Raw genomic sequence first — 24,384 nt, 5'->3', positions numbered from 1 at the left:
ACCAAAAAATGCCATCAGGCCTGTAATGTATGTGAGTAGCTAAGATCGTACCAGGGGAAAACCTAGGAGCTTGAGTCCCGGGCGAAGGCTCCTAAACCCTGCTTGTGCTATTGGCCACGCCAATGCATCCCATTGGCCCTAAGCCGGGTCATGCCATTGGTGACCCGGGGGTTGTTTTCCCCCTATCACGGATCAGGGGGGAGCGGCCACCAGGGGCCAGGGGAGCATTTAAGCAGGGCCTGGTTGTACAGTTCTCAGTTCTGTACTTAACTACAATAAAACGTTGTTGTTGGAACTCCGTCTCGTCCTTGTGTGTCCTCCCCACGCGGACTTAACAGTGGCGACAAAGGCTGGTAGGCAGTCTGGCTTGCTACCGAAATCACTCTCACTGAAATCTCCTGCGATTCTCCGCGACATCACAGTGCCCGGTAGGAGTCCGGCTCACCTTGCTGCATTCACTTCGACACACCAGAGACGCAACGCTTCGCTGACATGGCTTCCCGGGGTTCACTGGAAGAATTCGACCCCACCAACCCTGGTGCCTGGAAGAGCTACGAGAACTGAGTGGCCTTCTGCACAGCATCTCTCCACAAAGTGCACGGAGTGGACAAGGTCTTCATCTCCGTCAAGATCAGCGGTGCGGCTTGCGAGATGGAAGTGGACTCCGGCTCGGCCCTCTCCATTATATTGGTGGACTCATACCGCAACCTGGGCCGTCGCGCTGCCTACCTCCCCGAACTACGACCATCCGGTGTCGTCATTTGGGACTATCAGCGGTGCCAGGTGCCGGTCCGGGGGGAGGCCCACGTTCCCGTCCGGTTCCAGGGCCGATCCGGCTGCCTCCGCCTCATCATGGTCGAAGGTCCTCGTGCAAGTCTCCTGGGTCTCGACTGGTTTCCGGCTCTTGGCCTCCACATCGGTGGCATCCACCGCATCAGCCGGACCGCCCTTGACGACGTTTGGTCAGAGTTCGAGGACGTCTGGAAGGGCCCGATGGGCTGCTACAAGGGACCACCTGTTCAGCTGCACGTCGACCCCGCCACGGCGCCCATCCGCCTCAAGTCACGCTGGGTCCCTTCACTCTCAAGGACCGGATCGACACGGAGCTTGACCGTCTCATCGCGCAAGGCGTGCTGGTGCCAGTCCCCAACACCCCCTGGGAGACTCCGATAGTAACACCGCTCAAGCCTAATAGGGACATCCGCATCTGTGCGGACTACAAATGTACTATTAATAAGGCGCTGCGGCCACACGCCTACCCCGTGCCTGTTGTCAGCCATCTCCTGGCCTCCCTCTCTGGGGGCCGGGTGACCTTCCGGGTGACGCATCTGCAGTTCGGGGTCAGCATGGCCCCGGGCATCTTCCAGAATCTCATGGAGGACCTCCTGAAGGGCTTGCTGGGTGTCGTCCCTTACTTCGACGACATCTTGATCGCTGCCAGCTCCGATCACAAGCTCCTGGAATGCGTCTGCCGGGTGCTGTACTGTTTCCGGGATGCCGGGCTGACGGTCAAGCGGGAGAAGTGCCAGCTGGGCCGCAGGTGGAATTCCTGAGCTACTTGATCGATGCGGAAGGCATTCATCCCACACCTGACAAGATCAAGGCCATCCACAATGCCCCACCACCCCAGTGCAAGCAGGAGCTCCAGTCATTCCTCGGCCTGCTGAATTTCTACCACGCCTTCCTCCCTAACAAGGCATCGGTTGCCGAGCCACTCCACTGCCTCCTGGACAAGTCCTCCCCATGGTCGTGGGGCAAGATGCAACAACGGGTGTTCAAGGCTGCCAAGGCCCTCCTGTCTCCCTCCAGCTTGCTTGTCCATTTCGACGAGAAGCTTCCCGTTCTCGTGACTTGCGACACCTCACCCTATGGCATCGGAGCGGTCCTGAGCCACCAGCTGCCGGATGGTCGAGAGGCCCCGATTGCATCCTACTCCCAGACCCTCTCTGTGGCGAAGAGGAACTACGCGCAAATTGACCGGGAGGGGCTTGCCGTCGTGGCCGTCGTGAAAAAATTCCACGACTACGTATACGGCCGCCCTTTCGCCATCATCACGGACCACAAGCCTCTCTTGGGGCTGTTCGTGCCGGATCGCCAGACACCGCAAATCCTGTCCCCCCGCATGCTCCAGTGGTCGATCTTTCTCAACACCTATGACTTCAGGGTGCTGCATCGCCCTGGAACCAGCATCGCAAACACGGATGCTATCAGCCGGCTGCCGCTGGAGGACTCCGGTCCGGACCCATCCACGGCCTACGATGTCATGTTGCTGGAGACCCTGCCGGAACTGCCGCTGCATGTTTCGGACATTGCGGCTCACACCGCAAAGGACTGCACCCTCGCCCGCATTCTGAACTGGGTGGGGAAGGGGTGGCCGGCCGCCAGGCCAGACGGCGAATTCAAGCCTTTTTTCATGTGACAGCACGAACTCTCGCTTAATAAGGGGTGTCTGCTCTGGGGGAACCGTGTCATGGTTCCAGCCAAACTGCACACCAAGGTCCTGGAGGCTCTGCATGCCTGCCACCCAGGTATCGTAAGTATGAAAGCCCTGGCTAGGAGCTACGTTTGGTGGCCGGGCATAGACACAGCTGTAGAGGAGTGGGTAAGCCGTTGCCGGCCATGCCAAGAATTGCACCCTGAGATGCTGCGAGCCCCTACCCACCACTGGGAGTCCACCCACACACCCTGGTCCCGCCCCAAATAGACTTTGCGGGTCCGTTCCAGGGCAAGACGTTCCTGATCGTCGTGGACTCCTACTCCAAGTGGCTGGAGGTCGCCGACGTCAGCTCCGGCACCGCGTAGGTCGCAGCAGATACAAACACGACCCAGCCACCTGAAAGACTTTGTGTGCTTGTGAGTGTTCGGACTTAGCGGGGAGGGGTGTAATGTATGTGAGTAGCTAAGATCGTAGCAGGGGAAAACCTAGGAGCTTGAGTCCTGGGCGAAGGCTCCTAAACCCTGCTCGCGTTATTGGCCAGGCCAACTCATCTCATTGGCCCTAAGCCAGGTCATGCCATTGGTGACCCGGGGGTTGTTTTCCCCCTATCACGGATCAGGGGGGAGCAGCCACCAGGGGCCAGGGGAGCATTTAAGCAGGGCCTGGTTGTACAGTTCTCAGTTCTGTACTTAACTACAATAAAGCGTTGTTGGAACTCCGTCTCGTCCCCACGCGGACTTAACAAGGCCTATGGCACAATGTCCTTTCCAGGGAAAACCCAGAAATGATGTCACACCTCTCTCTAGGAATCACCAGAAACTCTGTGGTTTAACCAGACAGTACCTCATGTCCTGCCCCCTCGGAATCCCACCGGTTGCCAGGCAACCCTAAATTCAGGTTACTTCTCTCTTATGATCCCCGTCCAGAAAGAATAAAGAGATATTTTTCTGCGGACTACACAGCTGGAATTGATAGCACTTTTAGTGGATTTGCCAAAGCAGGTGAATAGGTGAGGCACTCCTTTCAGGAAGCATAGCGTAGAAAGCTGGAGACAGAAAAACTAAGCTGAGAAGTGGGGAAGCAATGCAGTGAGAGAAATGTAGTAGTCACAGAGAGAACACATGAAGCTGCCTTATACTGAATCAGACCCTCGGTCCATCAAAGTCAGTATTGTCTACTCAGACCAGCAGCGGCTCTCCAGGGTCTCAGCCAGAGGTCTTTCACATCACCTACTTGCCTAGTCCCTTTAACTGGAGACGCTGGGGATTAAACCTGGGACCTTCTGCATGCCAAGCAGATGCTCTACCGCTCAGCCACAGCCCCTCCCCTATGCCTGTGCAGGGGCTATTTAGTTTGTCAGATTTACATGCTCCTTTTGGAACTTAAATGGAGGCCTCAAGGTTGCTAACAATAATTGCAGAATGTGAACAAAGCTGCATATTGAAAGATGAAACATGGGAACATCATCATAAAATTATCCATAGGAAACAGTGAAAAGGACAAGGCACCATTCAATAGTTAATGTGAAGGCCTTACTAAACTGAAAGAAGACATGTGGCAATGGGGATAGCTCCCAGAAGAAGATATTCCACAGCCTTTGGGTGATAGCCGCAAACGTTTTACCAGTTTTACCTCAGACAGAACAGGTTCTTGCAGGAAGACCTCACTCACAGATCTCAGGGCCTGGATAGGGTTAATAACATGGGGCGGGGGTTTCTGCTGGAAGTATTAATTCTCTCCAGAATACAGAGATCAGTTCCCACAGAGCAACTGGCAGCTTCAGAGAGCAGACCACATTGTATACCATCGAGTCTAGGAGGAACAGAATTTCTCGAGTGACATCACATCCCCATTGAGTTTTGTCCCCACCCCAGACTCTGTCTTCCCCACACACTGCTCCCAAATCTCCAAGGAATTTCCCAAGCTGGGGTTGGCAACCCTCCCCCTGTACTGGTTGATTTGAGATAAGGCAATCTTTCAGGGTCTATGAATCCAAACCACTAATAGTTTTAACATCAAAACTCTTTAAATTGATCCCAGAATCAAACTGGAAGCCAGAGTGGTAGAAGTACGTTTGGTTATAATGTATTGATAAAAATATCGTCTACAGTACCTCCTATACACATCCCCAAGGCATCTCATGGCAAGATTAAGAATGATATGAAACCAAAGCCACAAAATTATGGAGCAGCAGAAATTGCTCCACAAATTAAACCACACATGAAATACAGCATTCCACAAATATTATGGCTAAATATTATATTCCTCATAAAATCCAGGGAATATGTCCCATCTACCTGAAATTCAAGTTTAGCACAATTATCATGGTGACTTCCACTGAAAAACAGCCATCTTACAGCAGTTTATCCCCCCCCCTTTGAAGAAGAAGCTCGTGTTCCTATTTGATATTATTTTTTTCACATATAATCTACTTGACCATTTCTCGTTTCCAGTTTTGAGTACCTATAAAATTGTGAAATATTCCCAGGACTGTGCTCTTTCAGCCTTTAATAGTCTGTTAAAAACAGTTGTTTTTTAAAATCCCTATTTGAATTTTGCATTGAACCAATATTAAGTTATTCTGGGCATGCCCAGAAGGTAAACTAAACCTTCTCCAAGGAATGTCTGCCCAAAATAAAAATGGCTATTCCCTGAAAGATTGCAGTGATCAGCAGAAAAATAGTCAGCAATATTTTTAAAATGTTTTAATTGTTCTTTCTGTGTTGTCAATCACATTAATGAAAGATGTTGGGATCTGTTATACCTCTGAGCCTCAGTATTTTTAAAAGGGTATTTGGTTCTGATGGTGGTGCCTGCTCATGTTTATTGTGACTTGAATGCAGTTCAATGTATCCCAAAGCTATGCCAAGCAGAAATTAATACCACATCCAGTTAAATAAAGAATATCCAACCAACCTGAGTGTTACCAGCAACCAGCTCCTAGTAATAAACAGACATAGCGAGATCGAAAAATATAAATATGCAAGGAAATCACTTACTGTAGTGAGGTCAAAATCCCCCGGATATGTTGAAACCAAATTTGACAGTGTTGAGTTTGGTAATAAATGCCATATCAGTGTCTTCATTTTGGAATATCTCTTTAATGAAACTTCTTTGTGTGAGTAGAAGATGTTAAGATCTGCTACAGGGTGTTTGAGAAGAACTACAGGGCCATCTTAAGTATGTTTACTGAGAAGACAGTACCTTTGAGCTCAGTGGAACATAGTTCCTACTAAGCATATTCCTTTTCCTTTCCTTCTTTGCTCCTATGACCCATAGGTCCTGAGCAGTTATTTCTTAGAGGAAAATATGATGGAGAGATATTTGGGCACAGCCAATGTTATATTTGGATCTCTATCCATCAGCAAAAAGGGGACTATTTTGTCTCTTGTTATAGGGGCAAGAATTCTCGTCATTATGGGGGTAATCCATTTATCTCAGTGGTGTTTAAAGAGGGGGCATTCCATCATCTTATGAGATAATGTGTCAATTTCCTTTGAATTGCATGAGCAAAGTCTGTCAGAATATGGTAGATTTCTGTATCTTCCATTTAATACTGCTGAGGGTGCAGCATTTAAACGGGCAAGCATAAAGGCTCTTCGGAAGGAAGGGACTGTCAGGTTGTAAAAGTATAGTGGAGTTATCAAAGGGAGTGGAGTTATCAAAGAAAGTTGAGTTATATAGTATAGTGGAGTTATCAAAGAATGCCAAAAAACTGAGTTGAACGCATCGTGGAACTATGGTGGTCTAATTCTTTTATGCATCTCTTAATACTTAATATATATTTCCTTTTCCCTATATTTAGTAGGGTATCCTTAGACAAACCAAAAAGTTGTAATTTTTTTTGTCAGTTTCTTGCATTCAACAGGTGCTGAAGTGATCTTGTTTTAGTTCATAGATAAGGCCATCCTTCTCCATTGCGAATATAATTTTTAGGTGATGTTTAAAGGCTTGCAGCCATGCTTTGGCTTCAATAGAGTCTTGGCCTAACTCTAATCTTAGGCTAACTCCAGCTATACATCTCGGTGCTCCTGTAATACACCGCAGAAATTTACTAAGCGTATTTAGAATTCCAGCCTAAAATGCTCCTGTAGTGAGATGGGGGCGGGGGACAGGAGATGCCTTGACTGTTAATATGTAAGAAAGCGGTCCAGGCATCTTTGTTGCTAGGAAGAAGGGGATAAGATGCTCCTTGCCAGAAACAGGCTATCCTTTCCAGCATGTAGGGATAACTCACTAGCCCTTTGATGTGTTAACACCTCTTGATTGGAGGGTGCATGTTTGGCAGGCTGGGCTCCCCAGGCTTAGCACCCAGACCAGCTGAAGACCCCAGAGCACATGTGGGGGGTAGGATCTGAAAAGGGGAGCTGTTCCTTCGTGGGAGGTTCCTTCCTTCTTGGCTCCTTCTTGTTTGAGAACTCTAGGGAGTGTGGGTTTTCTCATGAAGGATGAGAGAGGGGGAATTAAGTGAAAGAGAGATGCAGATGCACCAGGGCAGGCATATCCTTCATCTATTCAAATCAGATGCAACACAGATTGTGAGTACTTTAGTTAGAAACGGTCTTTTTGTTTGTTTTGTTTATTTTCTTTCGAGTGTGCTAGATCCTGTCCTTTGCAATACCCTGAGTTTGTGCCTTCTATAAATAAAGTTTTGTTTAACTTGAAAGTGTCTGCACAAGTCCTTAGCCACCTGCGTGGCTCCTTAGCATGCTACTGATACAACTACGAGGTTGACTTTGGGCAACCATGCTAGGGGAGGGGGGTCTGGAGTTTACCCAAAATGGTGGTAGGGAACAAGAAGGGAAGGGGCAAAACAGTGGCTAGTCTTGCCCCGCAAGATGACAGAGACCACGACAACTTCCCCAGTGATTTATTTATTTATTTATTTACTCTATTTATATCCTGCCTTTTCCCTTAATGGGGATTCAAAGCATCTTACATCATTCTCCTCTCTAAGCTGGAGGACTGGGTTGGTTTCCCCACTCCTCCACATGAGCAGCAGATGCTAATCTGGAGAACTGGGTTGTTTTCCCCACTCCTACACATGAAGCCAGCTGGGTGACCTTGGGCTAGTTACACTCTCCCAGTCCCACCTTCCTCACTGGGTGTCTGTTGTGGGGAGGGGAAGGGAAGGTGATTGTAAGCCAGTTTGATTCTTCCTTAAGTGGTAAGGAAAATGGGCATATAAAAACCACCTCTTCTTTAAATCTTCACAACAAGGTAGGTTAGGCTGAGAGTATGTGATTAGCCCAACACTGGCAAGAAAGCTTCCATGGCAAAATGGGGGTTAAAACCTGGGTCTCTGTCAGGCTGCTATCTCGGTTTCGTTATTGCCTCCGTCTCTGTGCTGTATTGTCTGCCCCCCAAGGTCGCATGCCTCAGCCTGGGAAAACTCAGCTCCTGGGAAACTGTATTCCTGCGTGTAATCTCCCGCCTTTCCTGCCTTATAATATCTCCCAGCGAGTGAGCCTTTCATAGCTGTCATTTTATTCGTTTGCACTGTATGCCTATTTGATCAGTAAAAGCCATCTGTTTGGACTCTATATGACTTTGTGGTGATTTCTGGTTCTGTGGGCCAAGGGCTGACATTATGACAGCTATGACACATCTTCACCGTTCTCCTAGCCAGGCTGGAACCCAGGGGGGTTCGCCTGCCACTTGGATGGGAGCTGTGCAGCTCTCCAGGTGATCTACTACCCTGGAGCCCTTCTCAGAGGACCCTACTCTGTTACAGGACTTAATCGCTGAACTTTTCCGGACGAACCGAGAGGTTTGCCGCTTGAGGGGACTGGTACACGCGCAGTGGCAATCTCTTACAGGACGTCTCTGGATGTTAACATCGGAGGATACTGATGCTCGTTTAGATCTTCAGGACTTGGATCAATTACTGGACGATGCCCGATTGGCGACTGAGGATTTACAAATATTAACTGGACTTTTGGATACTCTTATTTCTCGACAAACTCTTTCTACCATGGCGGGAGCCCCGCCGGAGGGTTTTTCCCTGATCCCGGATGCGGCCAGCTGCCAGGCTGAGGCCAAGCGAGTCGCTATTAGCACCGCTCTTCTCCTTGTGGAATGTACAAAGGACACCCCGGTAGCCACCTTGGCTCAAGTTTTGACCCCGACGTTTGGAGCCGAGGCATCCGCACTAGCGGTTCGAGTACAACCTCTGCTGGGCGGGGAACCTGACCCCATACTCTTGCTCCTCGAGACAGAACTTTTGCCGCGCATTACAGCAGAGGCTGCCCTAAGACTTGAGAACGCCAAAGTTCTTGCGGATCAGCAAGCCGCCGAGGCGGCTAGGGTCGCAAGAGAGAGAGAGGCGGCGGAAGCAGCCAGGGCGGCTGCAGCACGGAATCAGGCGAACGTGGACACGCGCCCCAAGGACTATGTACTGGGACTATCAGGTCTAACTTTTTCCCCGGCGTTTGTCCCGTCGCGTGCGACCCAACGCGCACGCCGTTTGGCTGACCGACGTCGAGACTCAGATGAGTCTGAAGACGAGGATTTATATGGGGATAGCTCTCAATGGGCCACGAGCTTCCGAACCAGTAAGCCTCATCTTACTGGTGGCCCAAGTGAGGAGGTTCATCTTTTACGAGCCCAGAATCGGGAGCTCTCCGACCGTGTTGATCGACTCCAAGAAGTAATGGAACTTATGCTTCACGAGAACAGGCAATTACAACAAACCCTGATAGCTCAGAGACAGCCCGTTCCGATACCGGGTCAGGGGGTACCCGTACAACCACCCGCTAATGTGCCTGCTCCACCCTTACCTCCTGGAGCTCCTGTTGCTCCTCCGCCCGGACCACCTGTACAACCACCTGCTAATGTGCCTGCTCCACCCTTGCCTCCTGGAGCTCCTGTTGCTCCTCCGCCCGGACCACCCGTGCAACCGGGTCAGCCCGCGCCCGGCCCTTGGAAGCAACTCAAATTGAGGACTACGTATGACGGATCTCTTGAGACTTTGCCTTGTTTCTTGCATCAAGTGGACAGTTATATGCGAGAACAAGGTCAACTTTTCCCCACGGAAGATAGCCGGGTGCGGTACGTAGCTTCCCTCCTGACAGGCAAAGCGGCTGACTGGATGGTCCTCCAGTTTGACACCCGCTCTCGTGCGATTCGTTCCCTCAACAACTTCATGACTGCCCTGAGAAGGAGGTTTGAGGACCCCTTCCTGGGAGAAAGAGCCAAAACGGAACTCTTACAATTAAAACAAGGCTCTGCTACAGTTCGGGAATTTGCCGATGAATTTCAGCGACTGGCAAGTAAAATTGTAGGTTGGCCCGAGACCACCCTAATCCATCATTTCAGGGAAGCCTTGCATCCTGACATTCTGAACTGGTCTTACATGCGGGGCGATCCCGATACCCTCGAAGGCTGGATCCTATTAGCCGAGGAGGTGGAAAGCCGCCGCCGTTTTATTTCTCTCGTCCGTCAAAAGCACAAGGAGAAGGGCACCCCAAAGCCTCAACCCAAGGCACCACTGCTCGTCCCACGAAATCCCCCACGTCCGCTCCAGGAACGTGAAGCCCGATTTCAGAGGGGTGCCTGTCTTACATGCGGAGAAATGGGCCACTTTGCAGCCGTTTGTCCACGCCGCCAGGAATTATTTCGTCCCAGCACGACAACCCGCGCCCGAGGTCGTCCACCACGCAGAGGCACCGCGGCCACCCGCAGCGCAGCTCCGGGAAGGCCCACACCCTCTGCACTCCATGCCGGGGACCCAGCCTCCCTGCCTGCTTCCAACGACCCCGCCGGGTCTCGGATTACAAGTGCCCCATTGGGGGACAGCTTTCCCTCTTCGGATGAGGAAAACCCTTGGATTTCTCCAGCCTTAAACCTGGAATCTCCCCTCGACTTGTCAAAAAACGGCTCCGGTCTGTGGTGAATGGAGCATCTCCACAGACCTCTCAGGATCTTCCTATCAAAACGAATGCTCCTACCAAAATCAAAGAAGTGGACTCCACCGTCTACGTAGATGCAGTTTTACAACAACTTAACGGAGGTCCTCAAATCCCCGTCAAAGCACTAATTGACTCCGGTTGCTGTCGCACTCTCATAAGCGAAGCCACGTTTGCTGCACTCAGAGCCGACTCAGAGGCTTTACCCGCCCCCGTCCAATTTGCTCAAATGGACGGGAGCCAATTCCAGGGGGGTCCAGTTGATCATCGCACCATAGGGGTGGCAATGGGAATTGGTTCCCACTGGGAACAAATAGACTTCACTATAGCCCCTATCCGATTTGAAGTGGTCTTGGGAATTAACTGGATTAAGGGACATAGTCCCAGTATTGATTGGGAAACAAACACTATCTCTTTCGCTAGTCCCACCTGCGACCAGCATCGGCAAAACTTTGCTCTGCCATTTCCGCCCGTTCCAGCATTAACCTCTACTGCCCCAGTACCACCGGCTCTACCCGCTGTGTACCGGGACTTTGAAGATGTCTTCGACCTTAGGGAATGTGATGCCTTACCCCCCCACCGGGCCTCAGACTGTGCGATTGAAGTAGTAAAGGACTGCACATTAACCAAAAGTAAGATTTACCCCATGAGCGCTTCCGAGCGCACTGTCCTCCGGGACTTTTTGGACAAAAACCTCGCCAGAGGGTTCATTCGCCCTTCGAATGCCCCAAACTCGGCCCCCGCGTTTTTCGTCCGGAAAAAAGAGGGCGACCTTCGCCTGTGCATTGACTTCAGAAAGCTCAATGCGGTTACCCAGACCAACGCCTATCCTATCCCATTAATATCGGATATTTTGGGACAATTACAGGAAGGCCGTGTGTTCTCTAAATTAGACTTGGTGGAAGCCTACTACCGAGTCCGTATCCGCGAAGGAGATGAGCACCTCACTGCCTTCTCTAGCTGTTTCGGAATGTATGAATTCCTTGTAATGCCGTTCGGATTAAAAGGGGCCCCGGGGGTCTTCATGCAACTCATCAATGAAATCCTACATGACCTTCTATATCGTGGGGTGGTGGTCTACTTAGATGACATTCTCATTTATTCGAAAACTATGGACGAGCATGTGATTCTGGTCAGGGAAGTTCTACAACGCCTGCGTAACCATCAACTGTTCGCTAAACTAGCTAAGTGTGAATTTCACCAAAGCAAACTCACGTTTCTGGGATACATCATCTCCCACCAAGGTCTTCGCATGGACCCCGCCAAAGTCCAAGCCGTCCTCGATTGGACTCCCCCCACCAACCGCAAGCAAGTACAGCAGTTTCTGGGATTTGCAAACTTCTATCGGGGATTCATCCCTAACTTCGCCCAAGTGGCTCTACCCATTACGGACCTGCTGAAAACTAAGGGGAAAGTAAGCTCGGCTGCCTTGCCCTCCGCAAAAATCCTATGGACTGAGCAATGCCAAGCCGCCTTTCTGGCCCTCAAACGCCTTTTCACTTCGGAGCCGGTGCTACAGCACCCAGACCCAAATCAAATGTTCATTGTACAAGTCGATGCTTCCGATGTAGCCATGGGAGGGGCTCTCCTCCAACAAGGACCGGACGGTCTTCTTCACCCTTGCGCTTACTTTTCAAAAAAATTTGCGCACGCTCAATTAAACTGGCCCATCTGGGAGAAAGAGGCCTCTGCAGTTCATCATGCACTGACTTTATGGCGGCAATTCTTGGAAGGGTCAAAAGTACCCTTTGAAGTTTGGACCGATCACAAAAATCTAGCTGCCCTCACGGGGTCCCATAAGCTATCGGCGAAACAACAACGGTGGGCGGAGTTCTTTGCTCAGTTCCGTTTCACCCTGAAGCACGTCCCTGGGAAGCAGAACGTTCTCGCGGATGCCCTCTCCCGTTTACCTCAATATCCGGTAAAACTCGAAAGACCTACCAACTCTCTGTTCACCCCTATGCAACGTGGGGCCCTACCTATGCTGGCTGTGCAAACCCGATCCCAGCATCAACACACCTTCCCTAACTCGCAAGCTCCGCCAGTCCAACCGGCTGCCCAGCCGCCACCGCAACAGACCGGAGTTCCCGCCCCTCCTACCCCTCCGACCGCTCAGCCGCCTGCAGTCTGCGCGCCGCCGCACGTAAGCACTAACCCTATAACTGTTTCCCAAATCTCCAGGACCGACGGGGGGGCTCCCTCCAAAATCCCCATCTCCGAATCCTTTTTAACTGTCCTTCGGGACCAGTGCCTTTTAGAACGTTCCGCTCATACCCTACCTCCTGGTGTTTTGGAACAAGGGGGGTCCTGGTACAAAGACTCAAAATTGTATGTACCCAAAGCTCTCCGGAAAGACGTTTTACATTTAGCTCATGGAGCCAAAACAGCTGGGCACTTTGGGTTTCTGAAGACCCTTCACTTGTTGCGCAGACAGTTCTGGTGGGGGGGAATGCGTTCCGACATTGACTCCTTCATCCGCAGCTGTCCCGTTTGTGCCGCTGCGAAACGATCGCAGGGCAAACCCCCGGGACTGCTACAACCTCTTGAAACGCCCAGCAGACCTTGGGAAGTAATTGCTATGGACTTCATGACTGATCTCCCTCTCAGTGGGGGTAAAACTGTGTTGCGGGTTGTTACTGATTTGTTTTCTAAGCAAATACATTTGATTCCATGTGCAGGGATCCCTTCTGCGCAGAAACTGGCCCGCCTCTTCGTGACGCATATATTTCGTTTACATTCGTTTCCGCGTAAAATAATTTGTGACCGCGGGAGTGGTTTCGTTTCTAAGTTTTGGAAAGCTTTCCTCAAGTTGGTGGGGGTGGAACAGGGATTGTCTAGCGCATACCATCCTCAAACTGATGGTCAAACTGAACGTGTCAATGCTGTACTTGAATGTTATTTGCGTTGTTATGTTAACTACCACCAGGATAACTGGGTGGAACTGTTACCTTTAGCAGAATATGCCTACAATAATGCCATGCATCAATCCACAGGTTTTAGCCCGTTTTTTGCTGTGTATGGACAAGATTTCAGTCCCATCGTTCCTACAAATGATGTAGAGGGGGAGGGGAACCCCGACATTGCCTCCTGGGCACACGCCCTCCGTACCACTTGGCCCTGGCTCGTTAGCAACCTCGACCGGGCCAAACGTAAATACAAAGAGCAAGCTGACAAACATCGCTCCCCCGGGGGTGATCTGCAAGTGGGTGCTTTGGTTTACCTTTCCACCAAAAACCTCCGTTCCACCCAACCGTGCCATAAACTCAGCGCCAAATTCATTGGCCCTTTCCCCATTACTCGGGTCATAAACCCTGTCACAGTGGAACTGGCTCTCCCCAAATCCTTGAGGCGTGTGCATCCTGTTTTCCACATAAGCCTCCTCAAACCCCATGTTGCTTCTCCACGGTGGCATCCGGACCCACCGCCTGCGCAACCCATCATGGTGGGGGGGGAAGAACACTTCGAAGTCTCCAAGATCCTTGACTCCCGTATTCACCATGGCACTCTCCAATATCTAGTTCGTTGGAAACATTTCCCCCCTGCCTATGACGAATGGGTGCGCGCACGGGATGTCTCCGCCCCCGACCTCGTCGACGCCTTTCACATTGCTTACCCGGACAGGCCAGCCCCCTTGCGAACTGGGAGGGGGCCTTGAGGGGAGCAGAATGTCAGGCTGCTATCTCGGTTTCGTTATTGCCTCCGTCTCTGTGCTGTATTGTCTGCCCCCCAAGGTCGCATGCCTCAGCCTGGGAAAACTCAGCTCCTGGGAAACTGTATTCCTGCGTGTAATCTCCCGCCTTTCCTGCCTTATAATATCTCCCAGCTAGTGAGCCTTTCATAGCTGTCATTTTATTCGTTTGCACTGTATGCCTATTTGATCAGTAAAAGCCATCTGTTTGGACTCTATATGACTTTGTGGTGATTTCTGGTTCTGTGGGCCAAGGGCTGACAGTCTCCTAGTTCCTAGTTCAACACTCTAACCATTACACAACACAGTCCCTTAATGTGGATGTGTCACCACATTTCATGTCTGATTTGTTCCTATCTTGCATGGAGCCTGACCAATGTGTAAGTGGCAGTAGGGCTGTTGATATGTAAGGGCCTACATAATGTTGAAAGACATGCAAGCAAATGAGCTCTTGATGCCACTGTAAAGGAGTGTTGGATCCACTTTGAGGTATGTGTATTCAGGGAAGCCTTGGGCATGACATCCAGTCCCTTTGGATCCTCTCAGTACAATTTCCATCATTTGCAGTTAACAAATTGAGGTGTTGCTTGACTCCCTTACAAAATGGCCTGAGTCTCAGCAGCCAGAGGGTGTGAGTATGCGGCAGGATCGAGCTGTCAGACCTGTCCACACGCACACCTGATTATGCCTTGACAGGGTTCAGCCAACAAGGCATGGTGAGGGTGGGGAAGAGCTGAAGAAGGTTAGGGGGGTGATGAAAAAGAGGGAGAGTCAGGTTTGGCAGAGGGTGCTAGAACTCCACATATAAAAGAGGAGAATGACAGAATTGGGCATGGACTCTACCAGAAGGGGCCTTGCCTCAAGCCCCTTACAGACAGAGGCCAGTCCACCTCCTAGGGTGACAAGGCTCAGCTCTTGAGGCAAAGGCAGGGTGGGATTGGAATGGGTGACAGGAACAACAGCTGAAAAACTAGAACAAACCCCCATAAGCCTTGGACTTGAGAAAGTCCCTTCTCTGCACTGTGAGTAGGGTTGCCAGCCAAGGGAAGGGAAATACCTGGAAATTTTGGGGGTGGAGCCTGAGGAGGGCGGGGTTTGGAGAGGGGAGGGACTTCAATGCTATATGGTCCAATTGCCAAAGTGGCTATTTTCTCCAGGTGAACTGATCTCTATCAGCTGGAGATCAATTGTAATAGCAGGAGATCTCCAGCTACCACCTGATGGCTGGCAACCCTAACTGGGAGGCACTGCATGGGGAGGCAACCAACGCCACCCACCTCAAGCAGCAAGATGGTCCATCTACCCCATGGAGCCACCTTATGGCTCCATTGGAAAACTCATGTTACCTACATGGCTACACATAAGTTTCAAACTGGAGCCAACAAAGTTTCAAACTGGAGCCAACAGTGGCTTCTTTGGGTGGTTTGCTTCTTCCTGCATGTTGCGGTCACACATACAAAAAGAGCCAGTGTGCACCTGGGAGACAAAAAACTCCCATCAAACATGTGATACAAATTCCTCATGTTGTTCCCCAACAAGCATGAGGACTTTGTAATGGGTAGATGGAGCCTCAGTGTAGCAGCCAGCCATGGAGGAGGAAGCATAAAGGCTAGAACCCAAATTTTTAAAACGTTTTTCTATGTGCACACAGAGATATACAAATGAGGAGAATGGGGGGAGGGACATACCCAACTCAGAATAGAACATAAAAGTACAGCTAACTAGCTAATTCAAAAAGGATTCTCTGCAAGGATTCTCTGTTCTTAATGCCTTCCCTGTCAGGTAGACCAAGAGCACCAAGGGTTGTAGCTGAAAGCTAACAGAAGCCTCTTCTTGCTAGTCCTTCTTTAAGGACTTGCAACATGAGTGATAGTGAGTAAATCCTAGTGTGATTTGCCAAAAAGGGTCATTCCTGGAAGATCATTGGTGGATTGTAGTTTCCACAGGAAGCCTGCAATATTTCAGTGCCAAGAATTAAACACTGTCATGTCTGTAGTCATATAGGGAATGAAAACAGCCACTCAAGAAAGGTACAGATGCAGGGGGAGCGGCTGTGGCTCAGTGGCAGAGCATCTGCTTGGCATACAGAAGGCCCCAGGTTCAATCCCGAGCATCTCCAGTTAAAGGGACTAGGCAAGTAGGTGATGTGAAAGACCTCTGCCTGAGACCCTGGAGAGCCGCTACCGGTCTGAGAAGACAATACTGACTTTGATGGACCAATTCAGTAGAAGGCGGCTTCATGTGTTCAGGATTACCTCCAAAGGGAAAGGGCAGTTCCTGGGATCCTGAGTTGCAAGAGGGGCTTCTCTTCTAACTAATCTACAGAGTCCATAGTACATACTTATGAAGATGTGCAAAATATGAACTCTGTGAAATTTTAGAATCTCTGGGCGTGAGTTAGGGCTGGCATTTATCTATCTAAAATATCTACTTTTCACTGTGCTGCATACATATGAGTTGCAGTTCAAGGCTTTATCTGAAGATAAATCTGAAACAGATTAGCATGATGCACAGGAGTGAGAGTAAGATCGCCACGAGTGGAAACGTTTTGAGGCATGGAGGTAAATATCACCTAGTACATAACATCCCATAAAGTTTCTATTAAAAGGACAGGACATTTGGCATTGGCAGGCAGTTGGCAAACCAAGGAGTGAGCAACCTTTTTTGCAAAAGTAGTTTCTTAAGAATTGTTCTGTGCCGTCACTTTTGAATGTGTATCAAAAGAGGCAGCACAAAACACATTTCTGACAGCTCACATGCCTAGCTTGCAGAATGATCCCAGTTCAACCCCAGTATCTTCAGGTAAAGGCTCTTTGATAGCAGGCGTTGCCAAAGGCCATTTATGCAGGGTTGCTTCCCCGCGGTCACCCCCACCAACTGCGTTTTGATTATGCAAGCCTTTCCTGACCGTCAGAGGTCACCTTGCTCTCCCTGTGCATTTCTGCACATTTTGCCTGCATTTTCCAGTTTCTTGCTAAAACAGAGTCTGGAAAACACAGGCCAAATGCATGGAAATGTGCAGGGAGAACAAGGCGGCCTCTGACAGTCGGGAAAGGCACGCATAATCTACATGAAGCACCAGAGTAGTTGATGGGGTAACTGCAAAGGAAACAGCCCTGCATAAATGTCCAAAGAGTTTCCTCTGTCCAAACATCTAGAGACTCATAGCCAGTCGGACCCGACCATCCTAAACTAAACAAACCGATCATTTTGCTTTATCTCAGGCAGCTTCCTAGATGTACACATGAACACACATGAAGCTGCCTTATACTGAATCAGACCCTTGGTCCATCAAAGTCAGTATTGTCTATTCAGACAGGCAGCGGCTCTCCAGGGTCTCAGGCAGAAGTCTTTCACATCACCTACTCATCTAGTACCTTTAGCTGGGGATGCCGGGGATTGAACCTGGGATCTTCTGCATGCCAAGCAGACACTCTGCCACTGAGCCACGGCCCGTCCCATGTAATAGCTGCCGTCTTATTCTGTGGCAGTGAGTTTCATTGGCCAGCTGGTATTGCTGAGACAAAAAAATCTGGCTCGGTGCAGTTTTACAGTTAACAGGATGCTGGTTCCAGTTTGAAAAATGTGTTGAGCTGACCTACTTCTCTCAAGCTCAGCAGCATCACTGAATTCGCAACAGAGAAGAACGCTTGAGGCCAAACCACCTATATTCATGTTCCTAATTGTCATCTGAGTCACAATTAATCAAGTACTACTTTGCCACAAATGTTTTCAGATTACAGTTGATCAGGGTGAATAAGCCAAATGGTTTCTATTACATCGGACCTCTTCTGGGGGACTAATTGTTCATCAACTTCTTCCACAGTATTTGTTCTTGTCTTTTTTAAATCTGTTCTCTTGCCTTTAACTTTCAACTAAGTACCTAATCTAGCTTTCCATGATGTCTGATGCAAAACTCTAAAAAATGCTGTTTTTTAAGCCCTTCTCGTTTTTTAGCCACACCTCACTGGCTAAGAATTCGACCAGGCTTGCAAAGTAAATCAGGCTGCCTGAAAAGCACAAGTGTCAGCACATCAGTTTCTCCACTGGGTCTAAATTTAACCACCCGGCATCTGTTAAAGATAATATTACATCAGATGAGTTGTGTCCTGCTACACCGCAGGACTCCTTCCGATGCTTCCTTCGTAGACTTTCAGACTCATTAGCTGGCGCACGATTGGCTGAAGGGGCTCCTCAGTAGCCATTATGGTCTATGGCAGAGCTAATGTTCCTCAAGACTTTTAAACTAATACATACTCTACTGGAACAAGGCCATCATGTCTCTGATATACCGTTGCTGTGGCACATTGCAGCAGTTAACTCATTCCTGCCTCTGTTTAAACTGGGTACTGAAAGGGATGGGAAATAAAACCGTGCCAGCTAACAAGAGGAACGAGAGAAATTTAAGGGCCAAGTGGTACCATTGTAGTGAACACCACACTTAATATACCATTAGCAAATTTTCTGGCACAATGTGGACTAGCTGTTAGGATATTACCCAAGATTCAGGACTGGTTCCACTGAACCTTCTTTCAAGAAGGAGGAGGAGGAAGAGGAGGAGGAGGCATTGGTTTTTATACCCCACTTTTCTCTACCTTTAAGGAGAGCGTCCAGCCCTAGGTCACCCAACTTGCTTAATGTTTAGGAGTGGGGAAACAAACCCGGTTCTCCAGATTAGAATCTGCCACTCTTAACCACGATACCACGCTAGAAGGTTTGCAGGAAAATAATTTCTTTCTGAAAAAGGGAAGTGATGGAGCTCTTCTGGCTTCTTCAGGCAGGCCACCCCACAAGGTCAAAGATGTAAAAGGGCCAATGGTAAAGAAGAGAAGACACCAAGGGGTGGGGTACAACAAGCAAAGACTGCTGTAGGTGAGCAACTGATGCAAAATTTCATATTGCACTAGGGGAAAAATGGTCCTCATTTCAGACATTAAGATTATCTGAAAGTATATCTGATACTAATTCCTATGGGTTACTCAATGAGGAGGTTGGATTATGTTCCCAATTCCCACTTACTTATTCACATTTCTTAGTTCTTTTTTCATAAATGCAACCACAAATGTTGAAGGTAATTTAAAAGCTCGGCACAATCTCTGAACCCCAAAGTAAGGTTGGGACTCAGGTAAAGAATCCTTCATTTTGCAAAATGTGTTATAGTATTACATGGCTCTTGTTCTTTACTTCATATGTCAACAGATGTAAGACTGAGTCTGCCTGCTAGGTTTGAAACCTGATTTCACATTTCATTTGGATTCTTTGTGTATTCCTAAATAACCGGAGATCACAGTACACAAACTAATTGATAGAGCTGCCCTCAATAGCTCCAGTGTCCATTTGATCCTGGTCTGTGCATGTAGAACATGGTGGACTACGGTTGCTAACCTCCAGGTACTAGCTGGAGATCTCCTGCTATTACAACTGATCTCCAGCCGATGGAGATCACTTCACCTGGAGAAAATGGCCACTTTGACAACTGGATTCTATGGCATTGAAGTCCCTCTTCTCCCAAAACCCTGACCTCCTCAGGCTCCACCCCAAAAATCTCCAGGTATTTCCCAACCTGGAGCTGGCTACCCTATGGTGGCCCATACCATTACAAACATGATGGGTTACACCATTTGAAACTGTACGAGGGATGTCATTTTTAAAATCTTTCATTATGCTAAAATACTCCCTACATATGAAATGTAGCACATAAGGAAGGTTCTAGTTTAGCCCTCTTCTGCTGTGCTTTATCTCTGCCTACAGTGAGTTTGTCAATGCTGTGTTCCCTCCCCCCATCTGCAATCTGCAGTAGTACAGCCTATCCTCCCCCTTCATTTTGCTACATAAAGCTATCTGCTTTAGCTTTGGACCCTGGGCACCCTTGAAATGACACAGAGGATACTGAGGTGTGGCTCACACATTTTCTGCTGCTGTAAATTGCCCCATACCCCCAAAGTTTGTAGCCAGACCCCAGATGTGTATGTTAGATTTTAGCAGGGCAGACTTTAATGAACTCAGAGGCATGATGAGAACATAGCATAAGAAAGGCCCTGCTGGATCAGACCAAGGCCCATCAAGTCCAGCAGTCTGTTCACACAGTGGCCAACCAGGTTCCTCTAGGAAGCCACAAACAAGACGAGTGCAGCAGCATCCTGCCTATGTTCCATCGCACCCAAAATAATAGGCATGCTTCTCTGATACTAGAGAGAATAAGTATGTAGCATGACTAGTATCCATTCTAACTAATAGCCATGAATACCCCTCTCCTCCATGAATATGTCCACTCCCCTCTTAAAGCCCTCCAAGCTGGCAACTATCACCACATCCTGGGACAGGGAGTTCCACAATTTATGCATCGTGTGAAAAAATACTTCCTTTTATCTGTTTGAATCTCTCACCCTCCAGCTTTAGCAGATGACCCCGTGTTCTGGTATTATGGGAGAGGGATAAAAACTTCTCCCTGTCCACTCTCTCCAAACCATGCATACTTTTATAGACCTCTATCATGTCTCCCCTCAGCCGCCTTCTTTCCAAGCTAAACAGCCCTAAGTGTCTTAACGGCTCCCCATAGGACAGTTGCTCTAGTCCCTTAATCATTTTGGTTGCTCTTTTCTGCACCTTCTCAAGTTCTGTAATATCCTTTTTTAGGTGTGGTGACCAGAACTGCACACAGTATTCCAAGTGTGGTCTCACCATAGATTTGTACAAGGGCAGTATGATATCAGCAGTTTTGTTCTCTATTCCTCGTCTAATTATAGCCAGCATGGAATTTGCCTTTTTTACAGCAGCCGCACACTGGGATGACATCTTCATTGAGCTATCCACTACCACCCCAAGATCCCTTTCTTGGACTGTCACTGCCAGCATCAGTGTATATGTGAAGTTGGGATTTTTTGCCCCAATATGCATCACTTTACACTTACTCGCATTGAATCTCATTTGCCATTTTAATGCCCATTCTTCCAGTATGCAGAGATCCTTCTGGAGCTCTTCACAGTCCGATTTTTTTTAACCACCCTAAATAATTTGGAGTCATCAGCAAACTTGGCTACTTCACTGTTTAACCCCAACTCCAGGTCACTGATGAACAGGTTGAAAAGCACCGGTCCCAACACAGATCCCTGAGGCACCCCACTGCTCACATCCCACCATTGTGAGAACTGACCATTGATTCCTACTCTCTGCTTACTATTTTTCAGCCAGTTCTCAGTCCATAAGAGGACTTGTCCTCTTATCCCATGACTATGAAGTTTGCTTAGCAGTCTTTGGTGGGGGACTTTGTGAAAAGCTTTTTGGAAATCCAAATACACAATGTCCACAGGCTCATTCCTGTCCAAATGCTTATTGACGCTTTCAAAAAACTCTAATAGGTTAGTGAGACAGGACCTACCCTTACAGAAGCCATGTTGGGTTTTGCCCAGCAGACCTTGCCCTTCTATATGCTTGACAATTCTACCTTTAATAATGTTTTCCACTAATTTACCCAGAACAGACATTAAGCTAACTGGCCTGTAATTTCCTGGGACCCCTGGAACCTTTTTTATAAATGGGTGTTTATAATGAGAGTCATTCCATGGGCAAGAATGCTGGAAGGGAAAGAAGCAACTGAAGGGTGGGCTCTCCTAAAACAAGAGCTCTTGCAAGCTCAAGCCATCGCTATTCCAGCAAGACAGAGACATGGTAGGGGATCCAAGAAGCCAAGGAAGAAAAAGGAAATGCTCAAGAAATGGAGGGAAGGACATACCTCTAAAGAAGAGTAACTGCGAGTTTCTAGGCACTGTAGGTCAGCCAGCAGAGAGGCCAAAGTTGAGGGTGAGTTGAGGCTGGCCAGGGAGGCTCACTGCAACAAGAGAAGCTTCTTCAGATATGTGAGGAGCAAATGCAAAGCAATAGAGGCAGCAGTAGGTCCACTGTGGGGTGAAAATGGAAAAACTCTAACAGAGAGAAAACAGAAAGCCTCAATGCCTATTTCGTGTCAGTTTTTTCCCCCAAAAAAGAAAACAGTCCCATCTACGTGGCCTTGTGGGATTGAACCTGGGACCTTCTGCATGCCAAGCAGATGCTCTACCACTGAGCCACGGCACCTCCCCAATTTAAACCATGTTGAAATCATTTGTATCTTTTCATCTACTGTTAGATTTGTAAATATTTTTTTAATTAAATCAATTTTTTAGATCACATTTAAATTAACTCAGGTAACTGCTTCAAAATTAGCACTCTTCAAGTCTGCATATTTTTGATAGAAAAAGTTACAAGATTTTCTTCAAAAAATACTAGTTGTCTTGTAGAGGAAGCAATTTCCTTGGATGATCTCTGTTTCAAAAAATCCTTTCCTGTGACAATCTGGGGAAAGTGTCATTGTTCTGAAGTAAAATGATGACATCTCTGTCTCTAGTGTTCAATGCAGCCAAGCTGGTTGTTAGCTAATCTTCCTGCCATGTGGGTATGGTCCCTTTTCAACATGCCAATAGCCATTTCTCTTCTGCCCTGATTCAGTTCCAAGATCTTAATCACAAAAGGCTTGCCTTAAATATCCACCTGGAATAAGTATTTTCACGTATTCCTTTCCAATGGGTAAAACAGAATTTTTCACTCCGATTCCATATAGAGGTTTGGCCACCTTTAGCAAACCATAAAACCAGGAGTGAGTAATGCTATTTGGAGCCTTTAGTATTCCAAACGTCTATCTAATACTATTAATAGTAATATGTAGGTCTAAAATGAAACATATTATTTTTAATGCTCGAAGAAGCATGCCGGTGTTCAAATTGCTATTTCCATGAAACTCACTGAAAGAACTCAAGCCAGTCGCTGCCTCTCAGCTTATCCTGTTCACTAGCTTGCTGTGAGGATAGGGAGAAATTCAGCCCAATTTGTATCACCCGAGCTCCTTGGATGAAGAGAGAAGTATAACTAGGGGTACTAATAATTAATAAGCATATATTTCTTTATAGAGGACTTCCAAGCTGCTAGAAATACTTCCACGTGGCAGCAGCCTCTTGCAGGTCAGTTGAGGAGATATTGAATTCCCAGAATCCTGTGCAGACTGTCCATACTGCAGCCATATCTTGGCGATTGGCGCTGGCACAAAAGTGTTCACAGTATCTTCATAAAGGCTGCCTCCAGATGTGACAATAAAACTTTGTGCAACCAACTATGCTTAGGCTACCCGATGTAAGTAAAAAAGCTTATTTTTTGTGGATAGACCTGGGTTGTCTATTTCTGGCCTATGTCCCGTCTTCATCCTGCCCTTCCTGAGAGGAGTTAAGATTGTTCTCCATTCTCCATTACATTGTGATGAAGATTAGATGACTTTTAGAGAGAGTGACTGACTGGTTCAGTGAGACCCAGCAAGTTTCATAGCAAAGTTAATCACTACACGACACTGACAACATCCCTCTATTGCTGTGTCTATGGGCAGGTGGCCACTAAGGGTGGTGCTATTTAACAAATTACAATTTTTGATTACAGAAGTCACAACAATTGACTGTATGAAATATGGTTAACAAATGAGTTGAAACCCTAGTTGGAATTCCTGGTTTGTTGCCAACCAATAAAACTCAGGTGTTTTTTTAAAAATATTCATCAGTCAGATGTCACAACTAGAATAATAGAGTTGGAAGGGATTATACAGGCCATCTTTTCCAACCCCCTGCACAATGCAGGATCATCCTAGAGCATCCCTGAGAAGTGTTTGTCCAGATGCTGCCAGAGAGGTTCACAAGGCAGTGTATCACAGTCACAGGTTGGTCAGTCCCATAATTAAAGGTTACCATAGACATGGCTCAGTGGTACAACACCTGTTTTACATGCAGAAGGGTCGTTTTTGGCATCCCCAATCAAAAGGATCAGGTAGCAGGTGATAGATAAAGACCTCACCTGAGATCCTGGAGAGCCACTGCTAGTCAGAGTAGCCAGTAATAATCCAAGGATCTAACTGAATATAAGGCAGTTTCATGTGGTGATGCTTAGCTGCCAGTCCCCAGCTATTCAAAACTGACTCTCTAATTCTCTACTTCTTTTTATTTAAAAAAAAATCCAAATGAAGAGTAGCACAGGGTAAATTAAAATATAATATATAAATCATCTAAAATAAACTGGTGCTGACTTCCTGTAGAGCGTTTGGTCCGAGCGCCATTGTTTCCTGGGGGCTCCCAGGAAACACCAAGAGTCGTTTAGATTTGGAGTGCAAAAAGCACTCCAACTCGGTCCTAAATAGTAGATCGGGAAGCAGGAAATTCCCCTGCAGCCTTCAAGAGCGGTTTGGACTCCCATATTCTCTGAGAGAGCTTTTTTAAGCCTCCCGTAGAGTTGGAAGTTGTCCCCGCCGGCATAGGGGCTACCATTGCCACGGACAACTCTTT

The sequence above is a fragment of the Euleptes europaea genome, chromosome 1 (assembly GCF_029931775.1).
Source record: "Euleptes europaea isolate rEulEur1 chromosome 1, rEulEur1.hap1, whole genome shotgun sequence".
Taxonomy (NCBI): Eukaryota; Metazoa; Chordata; class Lepidosauria; order Squamata; family Sphaerodactylidae; genus Euleptes; species Euleptes europaea.
Note: the sequence above shows the minus strand (reverse complement) of the source record.